Genomic DNA, 10,296 nt, shown 5'->3' on the forward strand with positions numbered 1-10,296 from the left:
CGTGCGCCCGCTCGGTTCCCTTAGCAACCCGGCGGGCAAGGGTACGTGGGGGAGGGACCGGCGTTGTGCGGGTAGGTCACGCGAGTCCCTCTTCTTCACCAAGATGGCGGCCGGCCTTTCGGCCTCGTACCCAGCATAGGCTTCGCTGCGGGCCTACTAGAGGTAAAGCCGTCGCCAGTTCCCGCCTGTACCGGCCGAGCGGGAGGGAAGTGGGGTTGTGGGGGTGCCGCGACTGAGCGGGGAGAGGCGGCGGGGCCCGGCTCTGCGGCCGGGCGGCCTCTGCGCCTCCGACAAGATGGCGGCAGCAGAGAGACGGGCGCCGAGGGCGGAACGTCTAGCCAGCGCCCCGCTCCGCTCTATGGTCTGGGCCTCTCCTATTGGCGGGGGGTGCGCCACGTGCCGTTGGCCGCCCCCCGCGAACCATCGAGACGGGGCTGCACCGAGGGGCCGCCCCCTCCCTGTTAGCGGCCACCCCCGCCGCGCTCCGGTGGGGCGGACAAAAGCATGAGTCATGGCCGTTTCTCTCCGTGCTGCGGCCGTCCTCGGGGCCCAGGTGCTCCCTGGTGGTTTTCAACGTGAGGCACGCGGGTGTGGTCGCCTCCCCAGCACCGCGTGGTGCTCCTTCCCGTCCGGCACCTCGCCTCGGTGTGCCTTTAGGAGTCCAAAAGGACTTTTGCACCGTGGTGCGGTCAAAGCGTGAAGCAGATGTCAGGTTGGTGCCGCACGGAGCCAAGCCCCATAATGTGCTGGGGGGTAAGGCTGAGCTGCTCCGCCGTCCCGTAGGAAGGCTTTATGGCAGGCTGATGTGGAGCAGAGAGGGCTAAGTGCACTGAGTTCATGGTCCTTGGACCCAGCTTGCCCAGCGCTAAGATGGTTCATCTCGTGGTAACGGCTCGTCCCAGGCGGCCTTCCCCAGCAGCAGAAGGAGGCAGTGTGCTGTGTTGGTAGTGGCATCTCATTGCTCAGGGCTGGAGGAATGAGCAATTCCCAGAATTTACAGCTCTCTTTTAGCACCTGCACGCACCTCTGTGGCTGGGAAGTGAAAATTGGAGCTGGTCACATGGATTTGAAGGGAATTGTTTCTTTTGCTGTGTTGTTGTGTAATGAGAGATAAAAATCTGCGTGCTGTTATGTCCTGTATTGCTTCAGTGTACGTTTTCTTTTTAGTAAGGTGAGTGAAGCCATAGCCAAATGTATTTTGAGTCTCCATTTCCCAGGCTGTTGCTATCTGAGTGCTGCAAAGATTGTATCAGTTTAAAAACCAAGCCACAATTCACAGGTAATATAATTGCTTTTTTTTTTTTTTTTTCAATCCATGGTGAAAACTTGTCCAGGCACGGTTTCATAGGTGAACTGAATATTTCTCCCTCTAGTACAAGCATATACGTAGAATAGAATCATTAAGCTTGCAAAAGACCAAGTGTAACTGTCAACCCATTACTACCGTGCCTGCTAAATCATTCCCTTGCACCTCTACCTTAGAAGAAGAGTAGGAAAGGAAACAGTATAGATGTCAAAGCCTTGCATCTCCAGTCCTTTGTTCAGATTTGTTAGAGGCAACAGTCTTCCTGTTTGTAATGGATTCTCACAGTGTGGCCCATACTATGGGCAGGGCCACCCACTTACTCAAGGTACAAAAAAGCCTCTTCTTTCCAAAACAACTCAGAGTGGTATGGCTTTTCTCAGAGCCAAACAGGTACAGGAACAGCTCTTGGTAGACACGGAGGTAACAATATCTGGAGGCCTGTTAAGGTAGAGCTGGGAGGGGCCTTGTCCCTGTCTAGCCTGAGCTTTGCTGCTGCAGAAACATTCTGTAATCCTAGTCATTCTCAGAAGGCGCTTTACTGAACGTTTTCTAAGAAGTGGTTAAGGAAGATTTCTGCATGTTTGTTTTGCATAAATGATTGTGGTGTTTGGCTCCTGACAGAGGGACACGTCTTCCTCATTTGTTGCAAGTTAAACTGATTTCTCTCTGCCTTCTTCCCCAGCTCCAGTTCTCCTTCAAGTGGTGAAAATGTGATGATGCTGCTACTTATATGTCAAAGGTTGTTCTCCATTTTTTTTCATTGGTCTTCTCTAGAATGGGCTGTTGGAGGTGGTGAGGGGAAAGAGACTTCCTCTCGATTTGGTATTTGAATGCATTTATGTAGGATAATGGTAACGACCAGCTTATTTTTGGTGGGACAAGGGCAGACAAACAGCTGGTTTCTTTTACAGTGTGGTCTGACAGGAGAGAGCTGTAACCGTTGGCTTCATGGCTGTTGTTGTGTGGGAGCTGTCTCAAGGCTTTAACAAGATAAACTGTGATGCTGTACCTGTGACAGCATTCCAGCTGGTATTGCCTTTCCCAAAATGAACTCTTTTGAACCCAAAAGCATGTCATACTGGTACAGATGCAATCAGAAAGAGAAGTTATCTATTAGTCTCATAACATAAACAGGCAAATAAGGTAATCTGGCAAGGCACCATCAGGAGAAAAGCCTTTGAGCACCCTATGGACCTGCACAAGAACAGACCACTCTCTGGAGCATTGCCCTTACAGAAATGCTGTTACAGCGTTGGTGAAGACATGCACCACCAGAGAAGTTGCAACAGGGGTTTTAAAGTGGGCTGAGAAAGGCATGTTCACCCAGGACCTAACAAGTCTGACTTGTCCAAGAGCGAGTTACCGAGAAGCCAAGAGCCTGTAAAACTTTTGCAATGGGCATATGCAAGAACAAAGGAGGTGTTAATGGTATGAAAATACCAAAACAGATAAGAAGATAAGAAAGAAAAACCCAGCTGTAGCATTAGGTCCTCTTTTTAATTACCTTTACCGTGAAAGAAGAGAGGGTTAGGTGGTTTTGTGCAGCCTGGTGGTGTTAGTTGGTGACTTCTTGTTTTGGTGGTGAGGCTTTAGTCTAGAAGCTATTCCAGCAGAACCCGTGCTACTGTGATATTGCGGGCAGTGAGAGTCCAGGTGGAAGGCAGCACCCATTGGGTGGGATTGTGGAGGAGCTGGGGAGGCACCTTGCGGCCCCTTTCCTGACCTTGAGACTCGTGCTAGGCTGTAGTTAAGGCAGTGGTGTAATGTTTCAGGTTCAGGTTTTGCTTCAAGAGCCCTTTTCGTTTTAGAAATTCTTACTTTGAGAAGAGTAACTTTGGGTTACAGGCTTGTCCTGGGTTGGTCTTAGACTTGATGGAATTCAGCTTGTGGCTTTATTTAGCTGTCTTTTTAGCTTTAAAAGGACTGTTTACATCCTAAAATTCTGCTGTTAAAATCTCACGAGTTACACTGCCATCTTAAAAGGAAGAATCCTGCATGCTTCATCATTTTAATGACCTTTTCCCACTGCCACCCCCCAGTCTTCTTTCCGTGAGCTAACGTTGCCTTGAAGCTCTCATGGTGTGACTTCAGTGGAAGAGAATCTCACATTATAAAGGGAGTCAGGTTGAAGAGAGATGTATCAATAAATAAGGAGAAGTTCTGGCCAAAGCAGGGAAAAAAGCTGCTTTATTTAGAAAATTTTGTCTGCATAGAAGACTCCAGCTTACTGGAAGATTTATGTGTTTAAGATTTTAATTATAACATGGAGAAGTAGCAGTAAATGTTCTGGGTTTATTTTGTCTTATAAGAAACTTAGGTAAGTTAAAGCTGAAGGATTTTTCCCCTCAGTTTAGGTGATCTTTGGTGCTTCAGTCCATGCAGACTGGTACTGACCCAGCAGTCTCCAGAAGCAGGAATGTTCTTTCTGAAACTCTCGTATTATACACATCCTTTTCCTCTAACCTGCTGGTGGGTGGCTCTTCTCTCTTCTCACTCATGATTTGAGTTGGCTGATTCTTACAAGTGTTTTGCATGTAATATATTATGTAGATATATTTATATAGGCATACTTAATAACTTGGATGCATTTATGGCTCTCGGTGCTGATTTCTTCACTTCAGCTGACTGAAAACGTCTGGTTTAGTCTTTGTGTACCAAATCTGCTTTGTGCCTTTGTGTTTTGGAAGGGGTTAGGCGAGCAGCTATGCGCAGGAGGCAGCGGCTGTGCACTTAAGTATGCCTTTGTCTATGAGAAAACCAGCTGGATTTCTTCCTACTACTTGAAGTCATGTGAAATGGTAGTGGTGTTTAGATGGAGGGAGGCAGACGGAAGAAGAATGGGTCATCAGACCTGCTGCTGGGGACTGGCTGCTGGGGACTGGCTGTGGCCCTGCGAGTGGTAAGGGCTGGGGTGAGGAGCCACGTCCAGCGAGTGGCGTGAGAGAGTGCTTGTGCAGCAGCTGGCAGGAGAAAGCAGGAGAAACCCGAGAGAGGAGATAAACCGCAAAAGAGAACGGTTGGAGGAAACTGTAATGAGTTTAACTTCAGTGGAAAAATGGCACTGGAAGGAGGGAAGGGATTGGTTCGTTGGCTGCAAGATACCAAGAAATGATGATTCACAGGAAAAGTTTTGCCTTTGAGCAGATCGAATAGCACAGTGATACTCGTGCACCCTCCCTTCGAGGCTGTTTAATTCAATTGTAAAGTAAAACGGGTTTATTTGTTGACGCAAAATGGAAGCAGTACCAGATTCCCTTACACTCAGCAGCACGGTGTCTGGAACTGTTTTCTGTAAATGGTTTTGCTGTCTTTTCTAAAGACTTTGCACCCGTGGAAAAGATCCGTTTGGGGACGGAATTGATGTTAGTGGGGAGGGTGGAGGGATGGTAGGTAACCAAATAGAGCTCCTTGAGGGTTTTACATATGTACATCTGTCATAAATCTGGGTGATTCTGGTAACAAAGCACCCATGCCTATAATTCATCTGTACAGCGTGCAGTTTTGTCTGCACAAGAAATATGATTGAAATTTCTTGGAAATAAGTGCTGATAGTTGATACTGGTGGGCTATAGCTATGTACTTAATGGTCCAACATCCCAGCAAATAGCTGGATTCTAAGGAGTGAGGGCTTGGAACCTGGCAGTGTTCTGGCCATTGCTGTTCAGCCCGGAGGTGGCAAGTCATCTTGTGTTCAGCAGGCAATTAATTGTTTGTGATCGGCCAGAGCCCACAGAAGAGTCGTCTGACCCATGCACAGACCAGGTGATAAGGTTACCTATCAGGACTCGGGTTTTAAAGGAAGGCCACTGGCTTGTACATGTGAAGCAGATATGTCTAGCTTCTGTACGGCCAACCTCTGGCATATTTTTCATCAGGGACTGGATGAAAACCTTGTCAGGCTTCATTTAGGCCGTTGGTCTGTTGCAGGGGCATCACTCCTCTGTCCCTTACCCTGTATCAGCTGGGTTTGGTTGGCTGCTTTTTCAAATACTTTATGGTGGTTTGTCTGAAAGATCCTCAAAGGCCTCTTTCAGAGGAGCGTGTAACACCTCAATCCGCTCTGCTTTATGTCACCACCTGCTGGTTCTCTTCCCTGTTGCTGCTGGGACTGGAATTCTGTCTGTCCCTGCATTCATGGTTCCTTGAATAGGGCAGGACAGGATGTTTGCCAAAGGTGGCTGACAAACACAGCCTAGGCCAGGCCGTGGGATGGGAGCAGGTATGTAGGATGAATACACAGGCTGGAGAAGGAAAAAGGAAGAGAACAGGGGACAGCAATGCAAGGAAGATGCCCCTCTGGAATGCACAGGGAAAGCTAGAGAAAAGCCCCAGTGAGAGACTAGGGGTAGTGGAAAGAGCCAGCTACAGGTTGGCAGTGGGCTCTGTGTGTCCCCAGCAGTGCCGGGGGCTGTGTGGGCTGGGTGGTTGTCCTCCCCTGGCCTTCCTCAGTGCCAGCCGGGCCCCAGCTGTTTCCATTGCACAGCAGAAAGCAAATTTGCTGTTATCTCCATTCGGGTGATAAGGGAAACGAAAATCCATGTCGGAGCAGTTGCAAGGAGAGCTGAGGAGAACAAGTCAGAGAGCAGGCAGGGTGAGAGGAGGCTTGGGGTGTGTTATGGTTGGCGTGTTGCGTGTGCTCGTGTTCTCCAAATGAATACCTTAGTGCTTCCTGCAGCCTGCTGGGACTCGGTGCCCGGTGTGATGGGGACCCTTGAGATCTCTGGAGAACAGCTAGTTTGTAAATACGTGACTGCTGCTTAAAATGGGAGCTCGTTAAGTTGCTCTGTGGAAACTTTTATAATGTTCCATACCTGCTCTTATAAATAGCTTCATGAAATGAAAATATTGAATGGAGAGCTCTGTTTGTGGCAGAGTTGTGGTTAAAAACGGGAGCAAACAAGCAGTTAGAGAAGTTTGGATGTTCTTGGAAATTGAAGACGTTTTAAACCCTCTATTTTATTTGCAGGCTTGCAATGCTTTGCTCATCCAAGACATGCAATAGCAACGTGTGGGTGGAGGGCCCGACAGCATCAAGTATTAAAGCAAAAAAGATTGTACCTAAAGCAGCACACACATCCTTCCAGTTCCAGCCCAAGCCCGAAGAAGAATAGAGTGCGTTATCAAAAGACTTATTAAGTGCAAAATAATATTTGCAACAATTAGTGGAGCGGGCTTCACTCAGAGCTGCCGCAGTCTCTTCTTTCATGGCAGGCTTAGAGTGGCCCTGCAGATTTGGAAGGGAAGACTGTCTGGTTTTTTCACTGTCAGTTTAGATCACCATGATGTAATTCTCTCTAACACACCAAGAGCCTTTCGCTTGGCCTCGTAGAGATTAGGAATTAGTGCTTGCCTGTGGATATGTTGAGCCCCTGTTGCGTGTGCTATGAATAGGACAAAGGGAAGTGGTGCTTAAATAGCTGGGGTCCTATGGTGGCCTTTGGAAGTGGTGGTTAGAGTCAGGTATTTACTTTATTGCCTTTTCACAGCAATTGCTGCCAAGCCGGAGATTTCTTTTTTGGTAATTCTGAATTATTCCTCCTCCTGCAAACAAATAACTGGCTTCTCTGCAAGTTTGTTTGATTTTTATGAGCTCTTTGAGGTTTTTGCTTGTCACAGTGATGCTAGCTTTTATGGGTTGCGTTTTCAGACTATTTATTGTAACCCGAGGACAGAAGGAAAGAAACATCTACAAAGTAGGAGTGTCTTGTGGAGTTATGTGATGTGGGGAGCAGAGCATACCAGAGCACATAGAAAGTTTATAAAAATGGAGCTTCAGCATTCCCTTTAGTCTTCGTTATCCAGTAAACATTGGTAACTGAGGAATCTTCAGAATCCTTCGAGGGGCCACGAATCTTGCTTAGCTTTTTCTGTGTGGTATCAGGAATCAAAGGAGCTGAGCAAGAGAGAAAAATAAATAAAATTACGTCTTATTTAGTTTGCTGTTTTTCTGACTGTTTTGTCCCATTTGCTTTGCCTCCTTACCTAATTAAGTGAAAAGAAGTGGCTGTTGTCTTTATAAGCTGCTTTAATTGGCTCCTCGCATTCTGGCCCGCAGAAGAGCAGCGGAACGTACCTGAAGGAGTGGGGGAGAGCACAGCAGCACGATAAGCTGAGGGGCTTTGAACGATCTGTGACGGGTAATGCAAGAAAAGGACAAGCTCAGGCTTTGCAAGTCTGCTGCCCTTCCATGCTATGTGATATGAGAGCTGCTGGCAATATTTCTCTGGGGGGGCTGGGGGAAAAGTTGCCACGTGTTCACTTTGTATTGTGATTGCCAAGGGAAAGAGAGCAGGGACACTGAAAAGGTAAACAAAAGAGCTCCAGCCCAGTGACCAAAGCAGAGTAAAGTAAAAGTTTCCTTTTGAAGAATAGGAAGGAAATAGTGCCTGCTTTGTTCTGCAGGATCTCTGCAATCCCCACGTCTTGGCTAACTGTGATATTTAACCACAAGTGTCCAAACAGGCTTTGGGAGGTGGCTCCAGGTAATTATTGGTGGAAGATTTTATTTTCTTTTTTAGTGCAGGCAGAACAGATAGTACTGCAGCATGGCTCCAAAGGCACCTGTGTAAGACGAGCACACAGTGTGGTAATTATTTAAATGAAAAAGCACATTCAGATCAGCCTAAACTGCCAAAATTGGGATGAAAGGTTGTCAGAAAACAGAAACCTTTTTCACTACTGGCAGAGTCGGGCATGGAATGGCTCACCCAGGAGCTTGGTGCAGCTTTGGAGGTTCCAGGAGGTGACGGAACAAACCCCTGAGCACCCAGTGTGACCAGCAGGGCCTGGGGTTGGCTGCCCTGCATTTCTGTGCCATCTCTCTCCTGCTGTGCTGTGCATCAGGAAAGTCATATCTGATTCTCTTCCCGTTCTTGATGCAAGTTTTGTTACTGCAAAGCAGCACAGGCTGATGCTCCATTTTGTTTTGTCTGCCGTGTCGTGGGTCTCCCAGGCAGAAAACCTGAACTCTGCCTCTACTTCAAACTTTCTAGTTCTTCAGTTTGCCTGTAATCATCTCTGAAGTGCAGGTAGGAAGCTCACTTGACTGGTGCAGGTGTTATTTCTTTCTGAAATTACCAGCCTTCTCTCCCAGAGCAAGTGGGAGGACTGCCCCTGACCTTTGCTTTGCAGTTGGATCGATTTTATTCAGCTGTCCATTGACTTTCTTCCTCATCTCAGAAATGGCATTTGCTTTGTGATAGCACCTGGCATCCAAACAACCTGCTGTGGACTTAGTATTCCACTGAGCAGATCAGACCTTGTGTGCACACAGCCAGGGCAGCAGGGAGAATCCCACCAGTCAGTGCAGTTTGAACTGGCAGCAGGACCAGGCGTGGGGCTCAGTCTCTGGACTGGTCAGTGATAACCACTGGGTCTGGAGCCCTCACAAGTGCCTGCTTTGCCCTGAACTTGTGTCTTTTTCTCTTCCTGCATTCACAGAGCTTGAAGCTTCTTGTTCATGTTAGAACTCCATTGCCACCACTGAGTTGCTCCTGTTCTTATGCACTTTGCTTGCTCCCTCTGTGTAGAGCACCCTGTGACAGCCTCAGAAGGGCAGCAGTGTATATGTTGTTTGCTAGCTGAGGATTGCATAACTTTGTTGTCAGAATGCCCAGGAAATAAGTTTGTCTTTTGAATGAGCTTTTTGGCATGGGAGACCTGCAGAGGTTAATCACCTTGCTTCAGTATCTGCTCAGCAATTCTGCTTGTGCAAGAGGAGAGCTGCCCTCTATAAACAGCACACTTACCAGGAGAAAGGCAAGTGGTGCTGTGCTCCCCTGGGACCCTGTATTTATAGCACCTAGGTTACCAGAGACACAACACCTGGCTGCATGCCTTCCTGCCACCTCCCTCCGCAGTCACAGCACCGCTGATTGCAACTGGGCTTAGGCTTACCGGTGGGCTCACATGGGCTGCAGTTTCCCTATTGGATATTCACAGCCTCCTGAAGGTGGTGAGATTGCACCAGGTGCAGCTGAGGGCAGAGTTGTTGGGGCTGGTCATGGTGTATGAGCGAGGAGAAGAGGAGGTGGGCTCGGGTGCCTTTGGAAGTTACAGTAAGAAAAGGGAATCTGGACTGAAAGCCACTGGGATGTGTGCAGCACGGTCTCGCCCAATGCCAGGCAGTTTTTAGGATGTTGTTTTATGTAGTAGTGTGAGAAACACAGAAGGAGCTCCATAATTTGATCTTTAACTTCAATGTAAAGAAGGTTTTCCGAAGTGCGCTTCTGGGAGATGGCAAGGCAGGCCGTAGCGATGGCTTCAGAGCAGCATCTCCTGCTCTTTGGCTGGGAACCCAAACGTGCTCTGGCATACCGGTGCCCCGTGTCCTAAATCCTCTCTTGCTGTGCTTTTTAACGATGGACTTCTTTATCCCATTTCTGCCGTGCTGCTGCCGAGGGACGTGGGTGTTTCGGGGCGGTCCTTCGTTGCGCGCAGTGTGGGGTGAGCACCCAGAGCACCGCGGGGCGCTGATGTGTGGGGTTTTAGCAACGTGGGGCCGCACTGAAACAGGAAATCGAGTCGCTGCACAGGGGGGAGCGCGCTCGGGTTGCTTTCCAGAGAAGTTTCTGGCGAGGAAAGTAGGGCTCTTCTCTCGGAACGGCGTACAAGAAGCGGCCGGAAGAAATCCCCGACGAGCTGCGGGTCGGCCCGGGGGCGGCTCGGCTCGGCCCGGCGTTGTGCTGGCCGCGCGCTGCCGCTGCCCCGCTCTGCTCGGCGGCCCCGCCGGTTAGGGGCACGTCCCGCTGACGTGCGGCGCGGGGATTGGCAGCGGCCCGCCCTATATAGGGCCGCCGGAGGGCTCGCGCCGCTCTCCCAGGAGCGCTCCCGGTTCTCCAGCAAGGCGGGCGAGCGGCCGCGGGCCGGAGTGAGTCGCGGCGCTGCGGGAGGGCGCGGGGAGCGGAGCGGGGCCGGGGGGCTCGCGTCCAACCGGGGGAAGCTCCGGCGACCGGCGCGATGAGCGAGGGGCGGAGGGGGGGGGGGCCGGC

At 49.6% G+C, this 10,296-nt stretch overlaps 1 protein-coding gene across 2 annotated transcripts in view; it reads left to right on the top strand.

Annotated features, from left to right (window-relative positions):
- Nucleotides 1-41: 41 nt before the first annotated feature.
- The window catches only part of LOC122161198 (high density lipoprotein binding protein), a 33,498-nt gene continuing 23,243 nt past the window's right edge, over nucleotides 42-10,296 (top strand). Inside the window, exon 1 of one of the 2 annotated variants that reach the window (XM_042820372.1) lies at nucleotides 42-162. The gene's annotated coding sequence lies outside the window, so the exon portion shown is untranslated. Of the gene's footprint in view, nucleotides 163-10,076; nucleotides 10,176-10,296 lie in introns of those variants that run through there. The other variant, XM_042820374.1, reaches the window with a different exon arrangement.

Source organism: Centrocercus urophasianus, unplaced genomic scaffold (assembly GCF_019232065.1).
Source record: "Centrocercus urophasianus isolate 14NV4802_14NV808 unplaced genomic scaffold, USGS_Curo_1.0 seq_19, whole genome shotgun sequence".
NCBI classification, from domain to species: Eukaryota; Metazoa; Chordata; class Aves; order Galliformes; family Phasianidae; genus Centrocercus; species Centrocercus urophasianus.